At 45.4% G+C, this 27,853-nt stretch overlaps 1 protein-coding gene across 3 annotated transcripts in view; it reads right to left on the minus strand.

Annotated features, from left to right (window-relative positions):
• Positions 1-27,853, minus strand: part of si:cabz01090165.1 (uncharacterized protein LOC100333421 homolog) — a 262,485-nt gene that overhangs the window by 114,384 nt on the left and 120,248 nt on the right. For all 3 annotated transcript variants that reach the window (XM_037118231.1, XM_037118240.1, XM_037118249.1), the window contains one exon: positions 12,296-12,487. The gene's annotated coding sequence lies outside the window, so the exon portion shown is untranslated. The remainder of the gene's footprint in view (positions 1-12,295; positions 12,488-27,853) is intronic.

Genomic DNA, 27,853 nt, shown 5'->3' on the forward strand with positions numbered 1-27,853 from the left:
CAGCAGATCCATGCTGTGATGTTAAAAGGTCAGAAAACGCTTCTGGGTTTATGGTGAACTGAAGAGAAAATGGGAAGTAAAACCACAAAAGAGCCGCTGACGTTGCCACAGATGCCCTCTGAGGGAATACCTGAGTCGTATCCTGGAACATTAAGTAACACGTCAGAAACAACGAAGTAAGAAGCCGTCGGAGGGAAAAGCTCAACGTGAACATCATGACGTCATCTTAAGATACAGCTCCAGTTCATCGTAATTGTTGTACCACCGGCAGAAGTCAGCACTCAGATTCTGCAGCACAAGTTAAAATTGGACGACCATTCTTGCAGCGATCTGTGGTGTCGGTGCCAGAGGGAGAATGCAGAGTCGATAACTCAGAGGCTTTGCTTTGTGTTAGAAAAGGACGTGTTGCCTGTAAACTGGTGGATGGTGAAGGTGTTCTAGAGCTCCAGTAGTCTCAGCGAGGGAGTTTAAACCATTTCAACTAACTAATCTGCTGCTGGACCTGTTTAAACCAACATAAACTGAGAGAACAGTGTGTTTTGTGTCCATTTATTGCGTAATTATTGTTTATGACGCCATCACACGTGTGAAAATAACCCCGTTCTTATGAAACCAGACACATTTGTGCTATTGGTCATTTCTAATTAATAAGAAATGAATAATACATTTTAATCTTGCTTGCTAGCGGTTATTGATTCACTATCAAGGGTCAGCAGTAAGGATATACACAATATATACACACACATATACATATACACACACACACACACACACACACACACACACACACACACACACACCACTCTCATCCTGCCTGCCAGCCGCAGTTTCTACCTGTGTCTACAAATCCAGTTATAAAAAGCTGCAGTATGTCTGTTGGTCTGCACAGCCTCCTGTCAGTGCAACACACACACACACACACACACACACACACACACACACACACACACACACACACACACACACACACACACACACACACACACTTCCCACCACAAGAAAAAGGAGGTGTTCCCAGCGGACTCCCCAAAGTGCATCAGAACATCCAGCCCAGTGCTCCCCAGACAGCGCTGAGCTCTGATAGGCCCCTGAGGATTACACTCTGCGAGGGGTTTTAACCAATCGGAGCAGGCCATTAGCTCAGGCGGAGTAAACAAACGTATAATGAAGAGCTGGGAAAAACTGAGCTGCTGCAGCACATGAGCCGACATGCTGAAGGATCATATTTCTTCCTCCGGCAACACGAAGCGACGATAAGCCCGGCTGGGTGAGGACGCTCCGGGACGTTTAGTGGGAGCTGCTGGTGGAGCTTTACTGGTTTCTCCCCTGAGCAACAAGTCGCAGTGTCAAGATTCAACAGCGGCATCTCCTGAACCAGACAGAGAAAATCCAGCCTGTCTGTGGAGATATACAAGCTTACAAGGCCTCGGCCTTATCTACCCCCTCCCTGCTGCTGCTGCTGTGCTGAGTGCTGCGAGGGAGAGGAGGAGGAAGAGGAGGACGGACAGACGCTGCTGAATGAGAAAAGAGGAGGCAAGAAAGAAGGAATGAGGGAGCGTAGGCAGGACAGAGAGATAAATGTTTGGTAGACCTGGTTGTGCTCGAGTCGAACCAACCTTTACAAATGATGTGTTAATCCTCTGTCCTATCTTCATGTTGGACATTTTGACATCTCTTTTATTGTGTATGTGTTACAGATTAAAGTGAAACTCTCACCACAATGCAACCCAGGCTTTATTTGTGAATGTATATGATCATATAAAAGCATAATTATGATGAAAGAGGCACTTTTAAGATTTAAATTATTTTTGTTTTCAGCTCAAACTCATTTTCAGTGGGAGTGCTACGGGCACTTTTACGTTAGCATCAAAATCTCTATTATTAAAACAGTAAGAAGTCTGGACACAACATGAAACTTTGCTGGTAGCATCACCAGGGTCTCTACACATGAACACCAGCACTGACAAAGAGTTTACTACTTTAGTGAAAAACAATATTGAAGTTACAATACAGAAGTTCCACCTTAACTTGGGCAGCAGCGAGCAGAACAAGCTACAGCTAACATGAGTTGTTCAAAAACTTTCTTTTTAGTAACTCTGTGAACACAAACAATGTTGTCAGTGCTGGTGTTCATGTGTAGATACCCTGGTGATGCTACCAGCAGAGTTTCATGTTGTGTCCAGACTTCTTACTGTTTTAACAACAGAGATTTTGATGCTATCGTGAAAGTGCCCGTAGCACTCCCATTGAAAATGAGTTTGACCTGAAAATGAAAATACCGTTAATCTTAAAAGTGCCTCTTTCATCATAATTATGCTTTTACACAAAGGTTTGACTCATTCACAAACACAGGTTTCTGTAACAGTCAGGGATGTGATTACAATCACAGGGATGTTTCCACGACACATTTGCAGGTGAAGTCAGCAGCCTGGAAGGAAACAACTAACAGTCCAATCAGAATTCTTCATCGAATCCTGTTTTTTTGTAAGCTGCACGTTCCAACACACTCCCTGTGGACTGAGTGGGCTGTGGACTTCCTCTCTTTAATGAGGTCGGCTCAGGTGTGAGTCAGTGAGGGTGGACATGTTTGGCATAAAAGAAATGGGTTTGGGTTTGCAAACTGAGTTAACTGCTCCAGGTTTTCATTACAGAAAACATTACATTTCACATCTTTGCTGAGTTCCTCCATCAGTCTGTCATGTAGCTGACGATCCAGTCACAGCGGAGTGAAATCCAGACGGCCTCGCTGCAACACAGTCGGCTCACCAGCACTGTATCTCAGCACCAGAACTCATATTCACCCATAACTCTGAGTGCTGGTGTGTGTCTGAGCCGGTCTGAGCCACTGTGCTGCCGCTGCTGCTGCTCTTAAAGGGACACACCACCAGTTTTTTTCCATTTAGCACACCTCATGTACACGTTTCACTGCAGCCAGGAGGAGGTTCACTCAACTAAAGCTGTTCTGGACCGCTGGTACTGGCTAGTTCATTAACTTGCATTACACGTGGGAGAAAGAGCGAAGTGGTTTTGGCTCTCCAGATGTGCAGCTAAACCTGTTTTTATATATTTAAATCACTGCAGGGAAATCAAAGGTGTTCAGCAAAAAAGCCTGGTTGGTGCAGTTAGACGAGCTGAGACCAAACAATGGAGAGAAAGCAAGCCGACACAAAACCAACGAAAACCCACCATGAACACAAACTCCTGCACATCAGCACCGAATTCACCCAAGAAGCAGTTTTAGTTGTAGCAGCTCTGTGATGTTTGGTGGAGCAGACTGCACTCAGAGTCACACAGACGGATTCTGCTGTTGAAAACATTATGCAGCAGTACAGATAAAGCGTGTTGCCTGCGGCTAGATGAGGCTTGGAACTCCAACTTTAACAAATTACCCATCATTTTGTGTCCACTAAAGCATAATATCCCCCGCGCCCCCTCAGAACCACTGAGATAGAGCCGCAGAGCTGACGGAGCATCTTGAGCTGAGCAACACCAGCTCAGTGTTTCAGAGTCAGCAGCTGCAGGAGACGCAGGGCTTCACCTCAGATCCAGTCCTAATTAAACCAACCGAGCTGGAATCCCAGTGAGGACAAACAAAATACAACACGCAGGAGTTCAGAGGGGAGAATAAAAGTCTGACATTTACACATAGTTTCTTCTTTAGACGACATGAATCATTTATATCTTCAGGAGGAGGAGAGGAGGACTTTATATCATCAGGAGGAGGAGAGGAGGACTTTATATCATCAGGAGGAGGAGAGGAGGACTTTATATCATCAGGAGGAGGAGAGGAGGACTTTATATCTTCAGGAGGAGGAGAGGAGGACTTTATATCATCAGAAGGAGGAGAGGAGGACTTTATATCCTCAGGAGGAGGAGAGGAGGACTTTATATCCTCAGGAGGAGGAGAGGAGGACTTTATATCATCAGGAGGAGGAGAGGAGGACTTTATATCATCAGGAGGAGGAGAGGAGGACTTTATATCCTCAGGAGGAGGAGAGGAGGACTTTATATCATCAGGAGGAGGAGAGGAGGACTTTATATCATCAGGAGGAGGAGAGGAGGACTTTATATCATCAGGAGGAGGAGAGGAGGACTTTATATCATCAGAAGGAGGAGAGGAGGACTTTATATCCTCAGGAGGAGGAGAGGAGGACTTTATATCCTCAGGAGGAGGAGAGGAGGACTTTATATCATCAGGAGGAGGAGAGGAGGACTTTATATCCTCAGGAGGAGGAGAGGAGGACTTTATATCATCAGGAGGAGGAGAGGAGGACTTTATATCATCAGGAGGAGATGATGGCTGGGTTTTCATGTGAGAATGATTGTTTTCTTTGATAATGAGCTCCCAGGATCTGAGCAGCAGGCCGTCTGTCACACCTGTACCTGATGTTTGCCAGGTTCGGTCCTGCAGGTCCTTCCTGTTCCCTCCTTTCATCACGCTGAACCTCTAACATGTTATGATGCTCCGCCTCCTCCGCTGCCTCTGTTCCAAAGATAATTTCGTTCGGCCCACAGGCACAAAGAGACGAACGTGTTCCTGTAAGTATGCCGGCGTGGTAGCTCCTGAGGGTCGGCTGGTCACACTCAGCGGTATAAATCTGTCCAGGGTGACAGTATTTGCTCTCCTTTTCCTTATCAAGGTGACTCACAGGATGTAATTCCTCCGTTGTGTTCCGTATCTCTCTCTGCGCCACTTTCATGTCCAACTGTCATCACATCCAGTCGCGTCTCTGCTGCGTCTTCCTCTGTCATTGATTAAATTCTCGAGGATTTTAATCTGAACTGCACGTGCTTCGTTTCTCTGTTGTGTTCCTGCTGTTCTGATAAAAGAAAAAACAGAAATGAAAAGTGGGAATATCGGACGCTCGCTCCCGTGAATGAGCGGCCCTCTGCAGCGTTATCAGCTCACCGTAGGAGCTGCGGTCCGCCACGCGGGGCTGAATGAAACTAATTAAGCTGTTCAACAATATTTTCTGTGATCACTGTGAAAATCAAATCCCACCGTGGCGAATTATGCCTGTCATTGTATGTCCACTAAAGCATAATGCCACCACGGGCTCATATCCGCCGAGTTATATTACAAATGTTCAGCAGCACACGAGCACAGTCGAGCTGTCGGCTGTACAATGGAAAGAAAACTCCACACATTCATCAAGAGCCATCGCACAGAGGGATGAAAGAAGGAAGGGAAGGAGAAGTGAACTTTTGTTCAGTAGCCGGCTGAATATCTGCCTGCAGCTTATTAACAAAGCAGGACTGAAGGTAGAAAAGTCCCTGAAACTAAAAACTGAACTGTAAAAAAGGAACAAGTGGAAGAAAAAAAAAAACTTTTTTTTCCTGTCACACTCTTCAAGATTTCAACAAGTAGAGATGAGCTGCGGCTGCTCTGTGGACGGAGGACGACAAGTGAATGTGGTTTTTGAGCCTAAACCCAACCTGAGCAGAAGCGCAGCGTTGTGACGAGACAGAAAAAAGGAAATTCAGCCTGAACAAATGTAAAGTTGCAAAGCGAAGAACTTCTTGAAGTGGCTCTTGAGTGCAGAAGTGGCTGGATGGGTCGTTCAGCGGCCTCGCTGGCCTTTAAAATCCAACATGTTGACACTAGAGGGTGATTAATGACCAAGCTGCTGCATCGAGTGTAGACTGAGAGTGTGTTAAATATTTAAGAAGCCATGTTTTACCCGAAATTAGCCCTTGAATTCACGAGCACAGCAGGAGTTTCGTGGGCATCTCCTGAGAACACCTCCGAGCAGCGCTGCCAGGTTATTTTGCAGCAGGTGCTCGTGTTGTTCGCACACGATTTAACATAAGAAAAGGCCGCTATGCAACTGAACCTCCCACATGTTTGCACCTCCTCTCCCACCTGAACACCGTGTGGTCTGCAAATATCAGCGTCAGGAAAACATTAAACTGTCACAGTGTTGCCACACAATCATAGTTCAGTGTTCTCATGCATTTAATTAGCGAACAGAAAGAACGACTTTCTGGGAAATCTGGTTCAAAACATGTCAAAGGTCACGACGCCCGCAGCAGCATCAGTGTTTTCTGATGCGACAACACAACACGCAGAATATTCAACAGCTTCAAAACTGCATATGATGCATGTAATGTGTCTGGTTTGGGATCTCTGTTGGATCTCTCTGTGGTTCTGGTTCCGTTGGGTTCAGGCATCACGTTAAAAGAAAAACAGCAGCGGCTCTGAGTCGGAAAACAGTTAATTTTAATCTTATATAAGATACATTTTCATGTCATTACGTAAAAAGAAGTCATACTGTGCAGAATGACCCAGAATCCTGAGATGTTTCTCCAGCATAATTAAAGCTATAACCCACATATCAGAGAGGTTTGATCTTAATTCAATAAAATCCCCCGCAGAGGAATAAAAAGGCCTTAATTAGATTACAGATGAATCTGATGTCAACAAATAGATAAAATGAAAGCGATCTTGTTTTGTAGACGCAAACAAAAAAGAGACAGGCAGTGGATTTCTTTTTTTTTTCTTTTTTTTTTTTTTTTATCTTCCGGTCAATTTAACTGGTGAGTCAGAAAGTTAATTTAAGACTCTGATTCACGGCCGACATCAGCTGAGACCTCGGAGGATTCAGACGTGCACAAATCATGTTCCTCCATCATCCCAGGACTCAAGTGTGACATTAGAATGACGCTCACATCCACAGTGCCGCCTGGCGCAGACCTCCAGGGCCTCCTGAGGAGGGCCGCCACGCAGATCAGGCCTCTTACTGCCACACAGTCGGGCCTCTGGATTCACTTCAGCACTGATGAAGAATAAAAAAAAATCACCCTGACATTTACAGCACGCGTCCTGCTGCAGCAGAGTCGACAAGCCCGTGTTGACATTTCTGCCGTTATCAAGTCATCCCTGCTAATTTAGAAGATTAAAGCTGAAATCCCACGTTAGAGCTTAATTCTCTGCTGACACACACAGATCCAGAGATACTGAGCTCACCGAAAAACTTTGTGTTGGACGAGCCAATGAGCGTAGAGTACTGACACTGTCAGGGAGAGAGTCCCACACAGCTCTAACTTTAACCTATCAGTGTGCTGCAGGGACGCACCCAGCTAACATCTATTCTGGTGATCGGGGTGCTTAGAGTTCATGAAAGGAGATTTTTTACTGGAGCAAGAATTTGTCATGTGAATGTGAACACACACACACACACACACACAGCGGCAGATGACTCTTCTTACTGGGAGAAAATATTAAAAAACATTCATAACTTCACTTCTGCGCTCAGACGACCTCACTGCATCAAACTGAACAACAAGGAGGCAAACTGGCACCGAACCGACGCCGAAAGAAGCTCATCTACTTTTATTAGCGGCTCTGGAACTTTGGCAGGAAACCAGCCGGCGTTAAGAAAAATCTGTGAACTAATTAGACGGGCAGCCGAAGAGCACGATGCTTAATGGAAGTGACTTCAGATGCTGCTGTGGCTCCAGATAATAGCATGCAAAAAAAAAAAAAAAGGAAATGGAATCTGAGCTTAAGGAAAACATGGAGAATGAAACATGGAAGGAAATGTGGAAACCTGTTAATACCATCACTCCTGTTCACACTTGGAGAGAATACTAATCATAGCAGGACGTGTACGGGGGCTGCAGCTACATTTACATGACAGACTCTGGTGCTCATGTTAATTAATGTGCATTATCTCTTCTTCAAGTAAACAAACAGAAACACAGAATATACTGATCACAGCAGTGAGGTGCTGTGAGGATACAGATCCTTGAAACAGCAACAGTATTTCCATGCAGGAGGTGAAAATTCACTGTTCCAACCTGACAGTGTCTCTGAGCACAAGGCCGACTTCATTACTAATGTTTTCCTGCAGCTTTGTGAGGAACTTGACCGTTTCTCCATCAGCCACTGATGTAGTTCACAGAAAACAACAACAGCACCGATAGCGTTTACCACCAGCAGAACTGAAAGACTTGAGGAAAAGGATCTAAAACAAATCCAGGAAGCAGCTGAAAACTATTTACAAGCAGGTTTTTGTACTGGCATAAGTGTAAACTGGAGGCAGGTTGTTGACCCACTTAACCACTTTGAGAGATTCTCCTCTCAAAACAACCCAAAGTTCAGCTCTACTGAAACACTCTGAAGGTTCAGTTTATAGAGCGACATCAGGCGGAGGTGGACAGTCGTCACAAATCTCTGAGGTGATTGAAGTCGAGTCAGGAGCCGACTCTCAGTCCACCACGACCCCACGAGGTCGTTCAACACTGTCATCACTGAACATCGTGAACACTGAACATCGGAAACACCAGCGAGCAGAACAACTATTTCCATAATGCCAATAGTTTGGAGACATATTGGATGACAAATTCATCATCAGCAAAAACAGACAAACCTCTGGAGCCCATCATCGATGAAGAACCAAAACTCTCCTCCTCCTCCTCCTCCTCACCGCCACTCGTCTGCTAACAGGAAGTCACCTCTGGAGGGATGGAGTGAGGGAGTGGAGGGGAAGTGGAGGCCATTTGAGGCACTTTATTTGCTACTCCATCATCAAAACTGGATGTGTGTTATTGCTGAAGAAGCGCTAATATAATTGACATACTGTAGCCGTATCCTACAACACAAACCCATGGCCAAAGTTTTATGCAGAGGCAGCAGAAAAACCTGCAGCGTGTATACCGAAGCTGCTGACATGAAATAATAATAACATGACATATTTGAGGGGAGCAGCGATTGTAATGTTAACTGAGCTCATATTCACGAGCGTACAGGTGGAGGATTATGTTCAGTGAGGATCTGACGGACAGCCAGAGGTGGAAGCTAACACAGGAAATTTACATAATGGCTGTGCTTGTATTTGTACCATTTAATCACTTTATTTCCCGCAATACTTGTACTGTGCTACATGTTCTGACACGTGCACCGTTGATTAGCTTCATATTTTACATGCAAACAACTTAAAGAATCTGATTTGTAGCTACAAAAAGTAAATGAAGAGCAGCTTTCAGAGCTCGTGGTTACGTGGTGAGAAACGTCACGTATGTAACCATGTAATTTCTTTGTTCGGTGCAGCTCTGAAAGTTAATGCTGGATGAAAGCTCTTCTCTCTCTCACATTGTACTCGACCACAGAGGTGAAGCGGCTGCTGGGCCGCACCGCTGCTGCTGCTCAGCCACCACAGAGGGAACACAGTGGCCGACGCCGCGGACTGTAATAGGTTTGACTGCCGATCAATAAAACTATAAAGCGGGGCAGAGAGACCCGCTGAAGCCGAGCAGCCGTGTCCTCGGTGCCGGGCCGAGTCCGCTGCTGCTGTCAGGGCGGTAAGACGTCAGCTGACCTTGGGTTTACACCGCCGGGGAACAGAGAGCAACACGAACCCCCCGAACTGCTCTGACTCCAGAAGTCCAGCAGCAGCAACATTTTGTTCACATCTGCAGGTGTATTTATGGCACCTGGCAGAGAGTCTCACACAGAGAAACTCACAGTGATGCTCAGTATTCATGAAGGCTTTTTAAGACTCCAGAGAACTAAAAGTACTTTTTCACCCGTCCTGTCTGAACGTCTGAACTTTAAGTAGATGAGACCGATGATTGATTCAAAAGTTTGTTATTTGCAGTTTTTCTGCATCGTTTTTTGGGAAAGTTTGAGGTGCGAGTGGAAACTGAACAAGTCAGAGTGGCAAAGAAGCGGTCTGCAAAATGCTGCCTTATTATGCCGTAGTAATATGATTATAAATAACTGTATTTAAACGATTAATACATGAAAGTGATTTGTTGTCTAGCTTGCATCGATACACAGAACAGGACTGTGGATATACCTGAAGTTCCTCCTGTTAAACTGAACGTGTTGATGTTTGGGATTTAATGAAAGATGAAGTTGTCGAGCTTAGACGCGTTTTGTGTTACTGCACCTGAGCAGACGACTCGGCGAACCAGCCGTGGATATTTTGCTTGAGCTAAGAGAGAATGGAAGAGAAGCGCAGGCACTGAGTTCTAACAAAATCCACGTTTGTTGACAATTAATATCAGGTGTTTTCTTACAAACGAGTGAGGAATCAGACGAGCGGCTGAGCCAGGCGAGGACGACGTAGCGAGCTAGCCGCTGACATCGCTGATACGTTGTGATGAGGTGGGACTGCAGGACGAGATGCTGCAGCTCGCTCCATCAGGTGGATCCTGGTTGTAGCGTGGTCATGTAGAAAGACTGTCACTACACTCGTTGCTGTCACAAGAATACGACGCCCATAACAACTAAGGAGCCATCTTTGTGCCCAGCAGCTCCGCAGGAAGACGCTCCAACATGGCAGCTTCACTAATGATCTCCATCTATAAGAGCGAGTTTCTCGTCTCACTGCAGCGCGGAACAAGAAACACAACAGGGAGGCGGCGAAGGAAAACCCTCCTCAGTATTCAGCTTCTGCTCAGAAAACTTTTAATGTCAAAAACTTGAAATTTGATTTAAGGAAGCAGACGGAGCTGAATATTCATCGAAGTCAGAATCTCCACCCTTCTGTTCCTCCATGAGACTGAACCCCACACAGCAGCAGCAGCACTCACCTCCAACTGTTGTAGCTCTGCTGCTCGTCTGACTCGTGTCCCAGCCTCTTCCCTCTCATTATTGCTGTTCTCATCCCGCATCTGTACTTCTTATTATCCTGCTTGTGACCATTAGGCCTGTTCTCATTACTGTAATTCTGATTCAAGGCCTACACCTGCCATTACTGCCTGCACTCCGTCTCATTAGGAGGCTCCTGTCACCGCCACACTGAATGCAGCAGCGGCAAATTAGTTCTGATAGAAAAGTCTTCAATGAGACACAGAGAGTGATACCGCTCTGTGTGTGTGTGTGTGTGTGTGTGTGTGTGTGTGAGAGAGGAGAGTGTGTGATTTAATGAAAGAGAGTCAAATTGCGAGTACACATTAGTGTTTGTGGTGAATTTAGAGAAAATGAAGTGGGTATGTGCAGGTCTGCTGTGTACTTAGGGTCTCATTTCATGGTGTGTGTGCCTGTGTGTGTGTGTGTGTGTGTGTGCCTGTGTGTGTGTGTGTGTGCATGTGTGTGTGTGTGTGTGTGTGTGTGTGTTATGAGATCTATAGCTACCTAATGGACCTATTTTCTCGTTGGAGTTGCTTCAAACGATTCAGTCGGAGCAAGGAACTAATGTGGCTATTAAGGCTGCATTAGCTTAAGTCACTGTCTCACACACACACATACACACGTGCACACACACACACACACACACACACACACACATTGTAATTGCAAGTTGTGTGGAATGTTTTTCTTCCATTATGAGTTTGTGTAAAAGCGATCAGTGAGGTCATGGTCGAGCCTCATCATCACGACCTGCTGCAGATTTATGGGCGTTAACCTTTAAATGTGACTTTTAATCTTATTTTCTGCCTTTAATGTGGCCCAAAAATAAACCCAGGGAACATTTATCTTGAAGCCATTTTCAAAAGGGTGACTCAGCTTGCTTGGTGCTTTTCACTTTTCTGGTTGAAAACGAGACGATCATGTTTGACAGAAACAGTATTTCTGCAGGATTTCATTGACTTTCATGTTATTTTATCGATTTAACAGTAGCTCACAGGTCTGTTGAGGCAAAATGGAACTTTACATCCATGCATCTTGACAAACTCAGGCTCAATCCTATTTCCAATTTCTACCCTCAGCATTGATTTACAAGAGGGTTGTGTTTAAAAAACTCCCAATATGAAACCTGAAACGACCCTCATGTGTCGTCAGTCGTTCTGTCTGAAGCTGTGGACTTTCTTTCTTAATATCTCTTGCGTGTTCGTTCATTACGTTGCTCTAATGAATCTCTGCTGCAGAGACACAAAAAGAGGGAAAAATAATTTACACAACAAATGACCAAAGCACTGCAGACGAAGAGAAATCAATTCAGTCTGCAAACAATGAGCTGGTGGTCATTACTTCAAACACACAACACAGTGAACTATGTAAATACAGCAGTAATCCATCATACCTGTTCCAGCCAAGTGGAGAGGGAGACGTTTTATAATAACTACGTCTCAGATTCAAATCCCACAACAACCAATAAGTTGGGTTCGTCTTAATGAATCCCTGTGGGAGAATTAGTCCTCTGCTACAGACTCGTGTTGTTAGTAAAGCTGAGCCAGTGCGTCTGAATCCAAGGCCCGAGTCTCGATCCATTTATTACCCGACACACAGTCCAGATACACCAGCCTGCACACACACTTCAGGATTAACAGAAACTTTACAAGCAGACTTGATGACTTATTTTCCAACACCGTCCTCCTCCTGCAGCCACGTCCGTCAGCAGCCTACCTCTTCAGCAGGGAGGGCGGCCGTCCTCTTCTCGCAGGGCAGCGAACAGTGCAGGCGCTCATCCGGGTTCACGTGCACGTACGTCGTGGTGCACGCGCCCACGTAGGTTTGACCCCTGCAGATGTGCGTTTAAAGGTCCTGGCAGTCTGTCATTGGCTCAGCCAGCTGTCTGTCAAAGTGTGCCAAGATTCCCTGCAGAGACACCGAAGGAGAAAAAAAAATAAATGACAGAGTGGGTGAGAAAAAGGTCGAGAGGAGAGAGCAGAAGAAAGGAGGGAGGCGGGCGAGTCGACAGATGCAGCGAGAGGACGGCAGAAACAGCCAAATGGCAACTTGGCTGCTAAAGTGACAATCAGCAAAAAAGAAAAGATCCATCAGTGGGAAGAGAAGAAAGAACACGACTGGAGGATTGGAAGTAAAGAGAAACAGAAAGAAGGCAACAGAGAAGAGGCATCCTTCCTCCCTGTGGCTCATCAGGGACAGAGTTTATAGAGCAGGTGAAGCAGGAGAAGCTGCTGCAGCCGTCACACCTCAGACACACACGGCTGAAACTAAATAAAACAAACTGAACCAACGAGTCAGAATGTAAAGTCATGAACTGTGGAGTCGATGTTAAAAATCTAAATCTGACTCGCTCAAACATTCAGCATTTGCATGTTTAATGGAAAGTTTTAAATAGATTAAATTCATAGATTTAATTTAAAGTTTTGCTGGTTGAGAAGCCGGAGAACAGAACAGAACAGCTGCAGCTCATCTAGTTTCACATGCCAACCGCTCCAAACACTGAAGACATCAGAGGAAAAACCCGTCGAGTTGAGATCGTTCCTCCCGCTAAACTCAGCTCCTTTTCTAACAAAGTCGATATCCAACCAAGTAAAGACGTATGGAGGGAAAGTTTTTAAATCAGATGACTGTTTTGAACACTCAAGTCTGGTGTTGCGGCCGTCGCCATCTTGTTGTTTTGGCACTAGATGTGACCGTATGTGGGTAAAAAGGTGGAGCTACACGTAGGATGTCCTGATTGAAGCATATCCTTCAACAAGGAGTAAAAACATAAATACAGATGGAACAAAAGATAAGAGTTAACTAGCTCTAAATGTATTTGAGGTTTTGTTTCTGCAGATGATCCGTGCAGATGGAAGACTTCTTTCATCACTGGCAGCGCTCTGATCAAGTTTCTGTTCTGAATCAGAAGAAAATCAACATTTTTTGAGGCGTCGGAATGTTTGGTTTGTAGTTTGGGAGGAGAAATGATGAGACGATAACTCTGGTGTTGAGTCTGTTTCCTGTCACAGTACAGACTCCAGTACACAGTCAGTAATAAAAGTACCAGAGTTTAAACACTGAATAAAGATGAATGCATGTAAACAAGTTTTACTTTGTGGCACGAAAACAATCTGCAGGGGCGACTGAGACGTCTTTTGTCATCTTAATAAACATTTACTGGATGGTACAACACAAACAAGACTGCTGAGCTGCATTATAGGAGATGTAGGATGTTGAACTTTGACTTTATGAATCTGTCTGATAACAAACACCTGCAGTGCTCACTGAAGGTCGACGTGTCTCTCATCACAGATGTCAGTCGCACCAATCACAGCCGACCTGTACTGGATTTCCTGGCCGAGCCTCAGGAGGTTCACTGTTGGAGGCGCTGGCGACACTTTGCAGTCTGGTCGTGATTCAGTATTTCCCTGCTGACTGCACTAAATTTGCAGGTAAGACGTTGGCCTTGTCTGACGGTTGTCAAGCCTTTACATGACTGTTAGCTCTGACGGTAAAACTCTGAGGACCAGACGGAGCCAAGCTGCCAACCTCAGGGAATAACGACATCACAGACAGATGGTGTGAAGTCCCTCTCACTCCGGCTTGGATTTTGCCTAAACTGACCCCCCTCCTCCTCCTCCACCTCCTCCTCCTCCTCCTCCTCCTCCTCCTCCTCCTCTTCCTCCACCTCCTCCTCCACCTCCACCTCCTCCTCCTCCTCCTCCTCCACCTCCTCCACCTCCTCCTCGCTGTCCTCTGTCGTTTATTCTCTCCTTTCTTCTGCCTCATCACTAAACACTCCTCTCTGCAGTCGGTAACTTCCAGGCCTCTTCATCCCCGCCGAGAGACTCAATATTCGGTCTCCTGCAGAGACGTGTGGGGGATGAGTTTGGCCCACTTCCTGAATGTGTTTCCACTGTTATAAAAAGATCCTTTGAGACTGAAGTGGAAAAAGACTAAATAGGTGACTGCAGGAAAATTGTCTGGGTTTCTAAGCACATTTTCTGGTTGGGAACTGTCAGCACTTCTGTAAAATAATGCTGGCAGTCGTCCTCCCGCTGCCCCGACTCAAATCGGCCCAGCTTGGCGGCTCTACACTGGCCTCCCCTCTCTGCTTTGTCCACTGCCTCCTCTTTCTACTCGTCCCTCGAGAATCTGTGGTCATTAAAGGAAAAAAAATCCAAGTCAAACAGAAATTGGTTTTGTAATTTGCATTTCTGAGTCTGCCTAGTTGTTGGGTCTTTTTTTTTTTCCCTGTTGCCTGTGGGTAACCTGCCAGAAGTAGAAAACACGCTGTCACATCCAGATTTTTTCCCTGCAGCTACAACTGAGCGTGAAGTCACTGAGAAGTTTCAGCGGTGTTAAAAAATTCAGCAGCAAGTGTCAGATTTTTGTGTCGGGACTCGGCTGATCTTCAGCGCTCAGACGGAACGGGAGGGATCTTGCACGAACACGAAGCAAAATGCAAACACGACGCAAAGAAGTTGTTGGAATCTATTGTGGAGAGTTTGGTTTTAATCTGCAGGTGAAGTAAAAGACGGGGGAGGTAGGTTGAAGAAAAGTGGGAGCACTTGTGTTTTTGAATTGTTCTAATAGCTGAAAATGGATCTCACTGTGACAAACTGTGACTGGAGGAACAGTGAGTACTTCTCTAAAGGTGTCGTTTGTGAAATATGGTCCGAATGTGAAACTACACAGGGCAGAATATCAGCAGAGGGACTCAGCAAGTTTTGCTCATTGGTAAAAATTCACAGATGCTACAGTTCCTCCAATTCATCAGCCTTAATCTGGAGTTGAACCAAGTAATCAGACTTTCTGAAAACACCTCCTGATGAAAGCTGTTCCTGGCTTTTGTCCAGCGCTCTCCTCTTGGTAGGAAGCCACACATTAACCGAACATGAAGGATCGGGAGGCGTCGCGTGTGAAGCACCGGCCTTTTTCTGCTCCCGCGTGTTAAGTGTTTGAGGTGTTGTGCACACAGCGTTTTGGCTCAGGAAGCTATTTTCAGAACCACAATGAAAAGAAATTGCCTTCAGCTGGTGCCGACTCTCATTCCCACTCTGCGACTCTTCACACAGTGAACTGTCAGGCCAGAGCAGCTCTGATCTCTGCGCTCTCTCCGAGCGGCTGCTTCAGATTCAAACAGTTTGCAGGCTTAAAAAACTCTGTTGGTGGCAGAAGCGAAGCTTGAACTTGCACATGCTTTGTATATGAAGACTAATTCACGACCAAAAAAGTTTTAACACTTCATATCGAGCTCAAACTTCAGCCTCCAGGTGAGTGCTGATGTGGTTTTCATGCCTGGAGCTTTTATTTGCTGTTGTTGTCGGTTTGTTTTCACACAGAGAAAATAAAATAAAAAAATCCAAGCAGACCAAAAACACATCAACCACACATTCACACTGATTATTGGTTAGATGAAACAGGAAAGTAAATACAGGATGAGGCTCCTGTGATCTGGACCTACATGAGAGAAACATCGCTTTGCAACGGCACAGTTGGTGTTCCGCCAAATCTGTGGTAACGATCTCAGCGACACGCCAGGCGAAACTACGCCAGCAGAATGCTGCGTGCTCTTTGTGAAAACGTCTAGATATATCACTGCTCTGATGCAGCCGAGAACACAAAGCTACAGGTGAGACTGAACTCATAAAACTTGCAGAGTACACCTGGCAGACGGGTCGGATCCAGTTCTGGACACGTCACCGCCACAGGAGTCGGTTCTCAACCCAGAGAAACGAGGCTGGTGTTGGTGGACTTTTTACTCATGTCCAAACAAAAAAAGAAAGACGGGTTTTCTGTTTGTGTCCAGTCAGAAACCCACCAACTCTACAGGTCCAATCTGGCAACATTTAAAAAAAAAAGGAAGGTAGATGGTCCTTTACTCTGCAGCAGATGACCTCCATCTTTCTCTCTCCTCTCTCATGTGTTTCAATCTAACCTGACAACACTGCTGGAAAAAAAAAAAGACTTCTCCTGCTCCAAATCACTAACCCTCTTTTCTGAGTGCCTTTTTTTCTCAAATGGCTCCAAATATCTCTGAGGTCAAACACGCAACAACCCAACCTGGCAACTCCACACTGTGTGAATAACTCCTTTCATCAGCCCACCAAAGGAAATAGCCTCAATCTACGGCTGATACCTTCTGAAGTGGCAACACAGAACTCTCTTTTTTTTTTTTCTCCACTTCAACCTGCAAACGTTGCTTCAACCTGGCAACCGTAACCCCTCTCTGCCTTCCTGCAAAATCAAATAACCTGCTTTATTTCCCCCTCACTGTGTCTGATGGCTCCATCTGTTCCTCCAGCCTGGCACATTCACACAGTGTTAATAAAAACCTCTCCTCCGCCATCATGCATCAAATAACCTCCATGTAGGTCTGTCGTCAGTACACAGCCGGTCTGTCATCACACCGGCCGACCCCGGCAGGCCCCGGAAATATCTCTTCCTCCGATGTCTCAAGCCAGATTTCACTCAAACATCTCTGATATCACTGCTTTCTCTCGTGGCCTTAGAATATTTTCAGGGTCACAAGTGTCACAAACAGCTCGTACGTATAAAGCTTCTGTCTGTGCAGTGAAGCCGATGTGTTTACCTGGACAGCTATTTAGTTTTTGCATCGTCTTCAGTCTGAACACGACTCATCCGAAGTCAGTCGCTCCAAGCAGCCTGTTCGAAATGTTGCATGATTCTTGATTTTGAATGTTTCCTTGGTCGTTCTCTCGCGGCTCAACACTTGTAGGAGCTGCAGTGTAAATTATTAATGACAGCTCCGATTTAATTTTGGGTGCAAATTCAGGAGACTGACAGCGATAATCACGGAGCTTTGGTCAGTAAATTTGAGTACAAAACACAGAGTTAATTTGGCCACAGAGGAAATAAGACTTGAGAGTTTTATCCACTATTTTCCTGTAAATATTCAAAACAAATTTGAGCTGGGCTTTCACGAATCAAAGGCAAATCAGTCCACGACAGCAGCTCCAGCCACCGATGAGCTGCTCTGTGTTGAAGTAAAACTTTGTTCACTCCGTCGTTACAGCTTGAAACAGCATGGCAAAGAAAACAAATTTAGAAATCACAGACACAAACGGGTGACCTGGTTTTCTTCTCTGGTGTGGCTCTTGAGAGCTGACGAGGCGCTGGATGAACCTTTGTTTAAAAAAGACCCTGAAGGCACATCTCAGCTCACTATATTTCCCCAAGACATGAGCAAACAGAGCTGATTATAATAATAATATAATAATTCTCTGCAGGACGAGGAGAGTCATGTGACCAGGACTGAACGGAGAGACGCCGCCTGGAAGTTTTTCTTGTTTTTCTACTATATCAAATATGAGAGCATTATCTAAAAATGTTCTGCCCTGTGAAACCAACACTTACTCATCAACAGGTCAGACAGGAAAAATGTTACATCTGGCAGCACAGCATCCATCTGAACTCCTGAAATCTGTCCAGCGTGACCGTCTCATCTCAGTTTGTCCTTTAATTTCAACCGTCTAATCTTCTCCTGGTCAGGCTCCGGTCGCTCCTCCAAACTCTCTGACACGTTTCAAAAAACTAAATGAATAAAATAACAACTAAAATCTCTCCAAACAGGCAACAAAGTCATTTTCCAGCCTGCTCTTAAAGTTGTAAAAGCATGACTGAGCCCATAACTCTACTAAGATTGCTGCTGACTGCCTTTCCAAACTGGCAACTCATGTCCACCCCCACAAATGCCCTCACCTTGTTTCTGCTGGTATTAAATCCTCTAACCCTCACCTCGCCACTGGATTAACATCATTCCAAACTGGCAACCCTGTCGGAGCACAGAGTGCTTCAAACAAGTCACACCGCTGCCGAGCCCCCGTGTCTCCAAATCACCCCGACCGCTTCACCCCCTCCAAAAGAACTGGACTAACATGGCAGCCGTCCCTGCTCTCCATTAACCTCTGGACCTGTTAAACATCCTGACAACATCTGCCTCCACACGCCTCCCCCTTAAAACGCTCTCCAACCTGGCAACTTGTGCCCCGCATCGAAACCGGAGCACTTCACATCCGAGCCCGACGCAGCGACTGGATCCTCTCCACTGCGCTGCCTCCCAAATCCACTCACCTCCTCCGCTTAGAACCACTCCACCGTGGCAACTTTGCCCTGCTTGTAAACCTCCTGCAACCTGGCAACCGCAGCAGGTGCAGCGCTCTGTGGTGAGATAAGCTGAGAGGGACAAACTCTCTGCATCCTGCCTCCCCCTCCTCACCCTCCTCACCCCTCCTCACCCCTGTACACTGCAGCTTTGTTCAGCCTCTGTGGCTCCACTCGCTCCGTCACATGTTGGCTGAAGTTACTCAGATTCATTTCCTGATGGTCCACCGTTTGTAAACCCTTTTGAATTTCCCGGGCGCTCCAGTTTTTTATCTCCATCACCAACCTTTGATCATCACATGTTTCTGTCTCTGCGCAGCATCTTGGTCCTCGTCCTCCTCGGCGAGCGGCGGAAAAGGAAAATGGAGAAGATAAAGAAATGCTTTTGCAAATTTCAGACCTCTTGCAGAAAATCATACATTTTTCTTCTGTCACATTTTACAGAAAGAGAGGTTTTGATTTTGTGACCCTTGTGATCGATTTGTTGGTCGATCTTGGTGGGTTACCATCACCATCAAGATGCTACAAAGGCAGGGCAGTGGTGTGCACATATATAACACATAAGTCGATGCCAGAGATTCACGCCAGAGGGGCGAATTATTCCAGCCCAGTTTCCAGGATATGATGTCAGCAGCAAATGTTTCTGCAAACCACAGTAACGTCTGCGGTTGACATCAGTACCAAACGTGGCAAATCATGTTTACATGCTTATTAGCCTCAAGTTGCAGCAGAGGCTGGAGGGGAGTCACATCACTGGATATGACCAAAACTGTCTTTTCACGGGAAGTCGGACAATCTTCATTAGCGAGTGTTGCGATGTTTTCTGAACTCTAAGTGGTTTCTGTGCCTGAACCAGAGCAGAGTCTGACCTCAGCGATCTGGAATGTGATGTGAAAACCAACATGTGAGTGATGATCTGCCACACAATCTGTATTTCACTGACAGAAGAGCAGATCTGAGAACAGATTCAAAAAGATCCTCCGTTTGGTGTGTGTGTGTGTGTGTGCGTGTGTGTGTGACTCTGCTGGCACAGGGTTGACCTCAAGCACTCATCGTCATGTAAACCTCCTTGATTACAGCCCGTAATAACCATATGGCCATGGTTTGTGGTAATGGAATAACATTAGTGGCGTTGATAACCTGTGAGAGTGTGTGTGTGTGTGTGTGTGTGAGGTTTGTCTGTCACTATGCCTTTGTGAATCAGTGTGTGTGTGTGTGTGTGTGAAGAGGTTTGTGACCCCATCATCACAGAGCGACACCTTCATCCTCCCGCCTCTCTCCGGCTTTCTCTCTCTGACGCCAATCAATTCTCATCGCCGCCGCGTCCGTGGAATTCAATTAGAGCCGCCTCGTCACAAAGGCGCTGTGTGTGTGTGTGTGTGTGTGTGTGTGTGTGTTTGCTTTTACTGTGACCTTGAAAATGTTTCAGGAAGCAAAACGTGAACATTTTAGAAACAGTGCAGCAGCTTCACAGAGTGACAGAGCGAAAAGATGAAAAGCATTAAAGGAATTTCTACTTTTTGATCTCACAGACAGAGGAGTACATTAATATCAATCAAACGTCTGCAGGTCAGACCTGGCGTGTCTTAAAGACCGAGGCAGGGCCACTGAATCTGGACACAATGTCGGAGCCATGTTCATTACAGCTGCTCAGGTTGTGAGTGAAGCGTGACGTAAAATTCACTTCCTGCAAATATCCACTAGAGACGGCTCGTAAACAGCCTGTTCAGCACTCGGCTAACTTGAATGTGGGTAAGATCCTTCAATCACTTCCACCAAACATTATCAGACCAAACTGATTCCGATTCTGATGGTGAATAAAGTCAATTCAGCGACAAACTGGCTCTGCAGCCTGGTGGATTTCCTGGAGGCTCGAGGGAAAAACCTCAGGCTGAGATCTGGTTTGTTTAACGCATCAAACTGACATTAAAAACTAGCAGCTGTCGCGTCGCCTCACCTGAGCACTTAAACACACTGCCAAGACTGCAGCCAACGCTGAAGTTAACTGTCCACACCACCAGGTGGCGGTAGCCTGCATTCAAGAAGGGAAACTGGAGGCCTGTACCTACAAACTGTTGTCAGAATAATGCAGCATTTTTGGACATCACGCTCGCTGATCAGCAGCGCGTCTGAAAACATGTTTTTAAACGACGCTGGTGAGGAGAAAGACAAGGAGAAACTGCACCAAAGAGGTAAAACTGAGGAAACTACAGCGACAGGCTCATGACGGTTTCCCACTTCTTCTTCTGTGTCTCTTGTCGCGCACTGATTCGCTTCACTGAACAGCCAATCACAGCGACGTCTCTCAGTGCCAGTGATGCAGTTCACACCAAGACAACCACAGACGCTCACGGACGGGAGGAGGTCTCCCTCACCTGAGGTGGAGACAGTTTCATGCCGTGTACTTCAAGCTTCGTAAGCTGCAGAAGAAACTTGTACTTATAATTTGTACACAGATTATTACTGATCAGTCACACACAGAAGTATACGTGATGTTGTTATCAGCACGTCCAGAAACTTTTACATGTTGTACAAAGTGAAAACAAACGGCCATAATGAGGGAAGAAACACTCACCACTGCACTGCAGGTCAGCCAGCACACACACACACACACACACACACACACACACACACACACACACACACACACACATAGCCGCTAAGCTGCAGCAGCCTCCTTTTGAAGTCTGTCTCGATTTCGTGACAGAGCTAACAATCCCATTATCAAAGAGGAGAGAGGGGAGCAGAGAGACGGAGGAGGAGAAAATAAAATGAAATCCTTCTCCTGTCGCAGCTCTCCACTCTGTCAGCTCGTCTGCAGGAGGAGGAGGAGGAGGAGGAGGGTGAACCAGACGAGGTCTCGGCAGCACCTTCCCTCCTTCATACGTTTTCATTTTACACAACGCTGTTACACAACCTGCATTCGTCTGCTGTTCTCACACAGTCACCGTGCAGGTGAGATGTTGACAGCTCAAGGCCACTCCGACTGCACGCACACTTCACACTGACCTCTTAAAGGGACAGTTTGTACATTTTTCTTTATTGCAGACATTGTATGGACGAACACACAAAGGCTGATGGTTAGTTACTGAGGTCTTACAGATGGAACATGTGCATCTCAAGGCCGATGCACAAACTCCAACACAACACAGTTTATATGCTTTGTATGTTTTCTTCCCCCTCCAGCACACTCAGTTCAGACCACACACATCTCCACTTATATATTCACAACGTATTGATGGGGTTTTTAAATGATTGATTAAGACTCACTTTGAGGTCTGATGGAGTGAATCAATAAACAAAAGCAGATTTCTGTTTTCCCCTCGTGGAGAAATAGAATTGAATAGAATGGAACAGGCACGTTATTGTCACTGTATGCAAAATGTATTAATGTAGCTCTGTTTCTGGGTTTGTGAAACACTGACGCTCATTTTCTTTTTTCGACAGATTTCTCAGCAGCGAAACGAGTCGTTAGTTTCAGCTCTGACCGAACGAGAGGAGATGGTGCTTGAACCCAGGAGGAGCTTTTCAAGTTCAAGTGTTGCCGCTGAGAACACGGAGAACGCTTCCTGAAAGAACCCTTTCTGCCTTTACATACTGTAGGTCATTTCATGCATCTTGAACCCTTTATTGTGTCTGTTGGACCTTATATGTTTTACTCCTTTGAGAGCCGCTTTCTCTTTAATCCCCCTCAAATGAAAAGGAAGGAGGAAATGAAGAAAAAGATGATGAACATGAGGCAGGAGTGAGGACAGCTGAAAATGGAAACACGTGGTGGACACAACAGTGAATCACTGAACGGAAGAAAAGGACGAGTTTTGAGGGAAAATGAGGACGGAGCGCTCAGAGAGTTTTTCATGTGGAAGAAGCCGAGCGGAGCGAGCAGCATCTGAGGGACTCTTCATTCTGAATATAATTAATGTGAGGATCAAGCGTCTGATTCGGCGAGGACCAAGACGACGACGATGGAGGATAATGATCAGACCGCAGCTCCTCCAAAAAACCACCGCAGCCTCTCATGTCCTCCTCCTCCTCCTCCCCTCATCTCCTCCTCCTCCGCCTTCTCCTCTCACGCCGCATCTCTTTCATCGGAGGGAAACGCCTATCAACATCTTCAACATCTTTCTAGTTTCTGCTCTCTTTCATTTCCTTTTTCATCTTGCAGCACAGTCCGATCTCCCATCTCCTCCGTTTCTCTCTGTCTGTGTCAAACTGTCTGCTCTCTCCTCTTTCTCTGTACAGAAGAGTCACATCACACAAACGTCACAATCTCTCAGATATACAGATGTAGAAACTTGTAAATACGTCCAAACTCGACCCACAAAGCAGAACAGCTACGTCACAGTACGCAGTGTGCAGGTAGAACTGGTTGCCAGACACAACTATCATCCTGAGCTCCTCTGAGTTACAGGTGAAGGTCTGATGCATCGCTGCTTATTCACACACGTTTCAGTGTTTCAGTTACAGGTTCAACGCCTCGCTGAGGTGGAAAAGTTAGCATGTGGAAAGAGAGACGGCGTGATAAAAGCTTCCAGTATACGCTGACGATGCGCTGCTTTTTATTCTACCTCAGATAAAATGTTTGTGTGCTGATTCTCCGCTAGATCCAGATTCAGACAGGAGTCACTGTTACATCATAATCTTAAGGAGTCTCGTAAGGTGACACAGAACAACAGAAAAGCTGTTTTTGTCGCGCTGGTTTCTGGGGTAATTTCATTTGGCCGGCAGCTGACATCAGAAACACGGCCACTGAGCAGATTCTGCTCCGGACTGTGTGAGACACAACCAGAGTCTCAGCTCATTTATCTGAAACTCCTGCGTTTCGTAACTTCAGGACTAACTGTGATTTACGGTCCCATGAGCCTCTCTGGCTGCCATTAAGTGAAATTTGAGCCTATGATAAATCCTAACAATGGAACCACAGCAGAGAGAATACCACTAATCTAACTGTCACCAGACTGTCTGGCTGCAGGTCAGTAATCTTCTTTATTTATGTTTCTTTCCCAGCAACACGCGGAACAAAACACAAGGCGGACTCGTCATTAGTTTTAATAAGTAACATTACCAGATACAAGCTTGTATGTTCATCACATCTGACTGCATAAAATCCACCACTCGCTGGGCTTTAACTGATCTGTACTTGTGATTTTCAGACTGAGAGTAGAAACATGCCAGCTGTAGTGGAAAACATCAATTCTCCGCAGAAACTCTCCAACGAATCAATCTGAGATGAAACAGATGTAACTGAGCTGCAGAGTCATGATTCATTTCAGACTGATTGAGTAAAGCTGCGCTGCAGAAGCTTGTTTGTCGAGCTTCACAAATGAAACGTAAGTATAATGAGCTGTTACTTGATGAGAACACAGTGCTGCAGTAGATGTGACGGCTACCTGAGTCCGACCCGTTCAGCCTCGTCACGTTCGCACTGCTCTCGTCAGGCTGACTCTGTCGCTAATTGGCTGTTTTACAGACTTAAATCTCAGAGCTAAAGTGTTGCAAAATGTCATCCGGCTGGTTTTCATTCAGACAGTAAGGACGACAATTATCCAGCCAGTCAGTCAGTCAGCCAGTCAATGATGTCGCCTGTAAGTCAACAGAAGGTCACTCAGTCGGTAAATCAGTCGGTCGGTCAATACTTAATTTTGTCATTGAGATATAGACCGACTTAAGTCATCTTTGTCTCTTATTATAACTAATCATTAACTCAGAGGCATCAGGCCTCACACACACACACACACACACACACACACACTCTCGTCCTCTTGATTGACCAGGAGTGGACCTCTTGGCTTCGTCTTCTCTGCTCGGCGTTAATCAGATGGAGATTACAGAGGGAGAACAAGAGAGGGTGTCAAACACACACGGAGAGACGGAGGGAGAGAGATAAACGAAGAGACGGACAAACAAAACACTGAGTGAGAAAAGAAAGGAGAGAAGAAAGCGAGACGAGGCGAGGCGAGGCGAGGCGAGGGACGGGTGGCGTGATGGAGGGAAAGTGGCTGCTGGTTGGATAATGACGTGACAAGAGTCTTTGTAGTGTTCTTAACAGCTGGCTGACAGCCAGTTAGTCGGGTGGAAACACTTGTGCTTATAACTGTGAAGGACTCCCATTTATAGTCGAGTAGACCTCTCTCTGCCTCGCTCTCTCTTTTCTACCTCCTTCTACTCACATTTCTTTCATCAAGTTATCAATCAGAATACATCACAACGTCTTTTCTTTTTTTTCCTACCAAAGTTAATGAAGCACTTCATGCCGGATCCGTTGCTGCTGAATATCTGATATGCTGGATGTATGTCGGATGCTGATCAGTTAATGTTTAACACCTGCCGTGATCACTTATTGCAAAGAACATGTGCGATGCGACCGATCAAACAAACAAAGCACTCGTTCATTCCTTACGTGGGCTCAACTTTCCGTCTTCGTGCGAGCTGAGGCGACTGTAAATCGCCTCCTTACTCCACAGGAACAGAATTAAGATCACCAGAACAGGTCTCGGTCTTAATTGGACAAAATAAATCGGCTAATAGCGCCACGTAGCTCCACTGCTAACTACACTAACCCGACACAGTTCAAGACTGCTTGTGATTACGTGTTTACAACGAGTTCGTTAGAAGAGAGAAATGTAAATTGAGACGGTGCACGGCTGTGTTTTTCTGTTTAGTAACAAAGCTAAGTGTAAAAACGTTTCCTTTGACATCAGCACTGGTGTTTCCTTCACACTGTGTTCATTTTAAACCAAAACTCTGATGATATCTTACAAACTGACCCATTAAACCATCATTATTCATGAGTTTCTCGTCAGGACTCGTTGCTTCCTCCAGCCGACCCTCCGTTCCTCTTCGTCTTTCTTCAGCCTCGACATTTCACCATTTTCACCATGACAGAATCATTCACAGCTGAAAAGATTCGGTGTGGGATTAACCTCCATGTGAGAGGAGCTGAAACTGTTTCCACAATGAGCTGCAGTGAGAAACTCAGAAACTCAAAGATATTCAAAGAAAGAATTAAAACAAGTGCAATCTTGTCAATTAAAGCCGATCTCCCTGATATTACACTAATTGTGTTCTGTCATAATCCAAGAAAGGCTGACCGGCACAAAGGAGCTTGTCATTACACTGTGGAGGGAATATTACATTAACAGTCCTTTAAATGACTCATTTAATCTTTTAAGTCTTTAAATTAAGCCTTAATTACTTTGAATGCTTCAGTCTATTAAAGCACCAACTGATTAGGAGGACTTCAGTGGAACAGAAACATTCAGGGTCAGTCCTCCTCCACCATGTTTGTTAAATCCTCTCCGCTCCTCTGGAAGTTGTGCAGCTCGTCAGCCTCTCTTCTGCAGAGGAAACAGCCGAGAAGCTCTTAAAATGCACTGCGGCAACACAAAGAGCTTCCTGTACAGCAGAATAAGCCGAGCTGTAATAAAAGAGAGAGGAGTACTTGTTCTAATTTAGAAAAGGAATGAAGTAAACAGATTTTATGAGTTGAGACAAAAGGCTGCTGCGAACAGAAAAGAACATGAGCAACTGGAGAAAAACAACCAAAAAAAAACTAGAGAGAATGTTGTCGGTTTGAGTGGCGACGGAGGACGCCGTCCACGACTGCTGCCGTCGGTCAGGTTCGCTTTGAGAACGGCATCGATCCTCCGAGCAGCCGACGCTCGCGGTCACGCAAAGTGGACGTCTCGTCTCTCAGAAGCAAAGACAGATCCAGCCCGAGACCGTCACAGTCACACAAAACCTGCTGATAAGTGAGGCGGACAGAGACGTTTCCTTCTCTTTCAGGTTTTCAGGTATTCGCAGTCAAACATTCACTGTAGCAGTGGAAAACCTGACACTTTGGTTAATGCAAACGTCAGTGGACTCAGGTCTTTGTTGCTGCACTCACGTCGACCCGTTGGTGTTTATTTCCTTTAAAAACAAGGGCAGGAAAATAAATGATGGAATGCCAAAAGAGGAAAATCCGTCAGTATATTATAATGTTCGCTGTCCAAAGATACTTTATGGTCAAATTAAGTATATAACCGAATTTATAGGTTCACAATCACGACCACAAGTTCCACCTTTTTATATATATATATATATATATATATATATATATATATATATATATATATATATATATATACATAAAAACTGGTCTGAAATGTTGATCCCGTGGAGGAAAGGTAATCTGTAGTTATCACAACACCTCTACTAGCATTTCCTCTTCACTTTTTCAACCCCTCTCTGGCATGTTTTTCTTTTTTCTCATCTCTTGAAGGTTTACTATGCAGTGTTGGAGAAGAGAAAGACACAATTTACATGGTTTATATGTGGCGGACCCTGCCACCTACCTCACTTCAAACAGAGTTCTGGGACCAACTTGTTTATTCACTCATGGAAAAAACTAAAATATAAGTATCTGAGTTTGTGAATACTAAAATTCTGAGTTTGAATTTCTTCTCTAAAACTGCACAGTGCATCTTTACGGCCCAACAGTGAGTTATTTATTAAACATGCATGAATATTTCAGAAATGCCTGGAGATTTAAAAGAGAAAAAAAAAACCATGGCTGAAGTGTGGCGGCGTTAGTTTCAGCGATTTACATGAACTGTACAATTTAACACGAACAAAACATGAAACCACATTTTAAACTTTAATGAGAAAAAGTAGCCGTCCTCTGCTAACCAACGCCGGAGGAGCGATGCTGTCGGAACACCCTGTGGGTTGATGCTGAGGTGTTTTCTCATGAAACAGTTGTAAAGATTAAAAATGGAGGATGACAAGTAGAGAGATGAGGGAGTTTAAAAGTCTTAAGACATGAGAGAACAAGAGTAACACTAAATGTAACAGCTGGAGTGTAACGCAGACAGACAGTCGGCTCGGATGTTACACGGGAGGATGCAAAGATAAGAGGCATTCCTCCGTCTTCCACTAATGAAGCGTAATCTCATTAAGACGCATCTGACATGATATCTAAAGAACAAAGACTCGAACATCAAAGCTTTATTGCCGTCTGAGGATGCGCTGAATTGTGACGTGACTGCAGATTAAACAATAATCCTTCACATGAGATGACAGATCAACGCGTGACAGCGGCGCTAAAAGACGATCTTCACCTGGATGTGACCTCCGATCACAGCAGGACCCCGGAGGAAAATCTCATAATCTTCTTTTTAATTA

This window comes from Acanthopagrus latus, chromosome 2, assembly GCF_904848185.1.
Source record: "Acanthopagrus latus isolate v.2019 chromosome 2, fAcaLat1.1, whole genome shotgun sequence".
NCBI lineage: Eukaryota > Metazoa > Chordata > Actinopteri > Spariformes > Sparidae > Acanthopagrus > Acanthopagrus latus.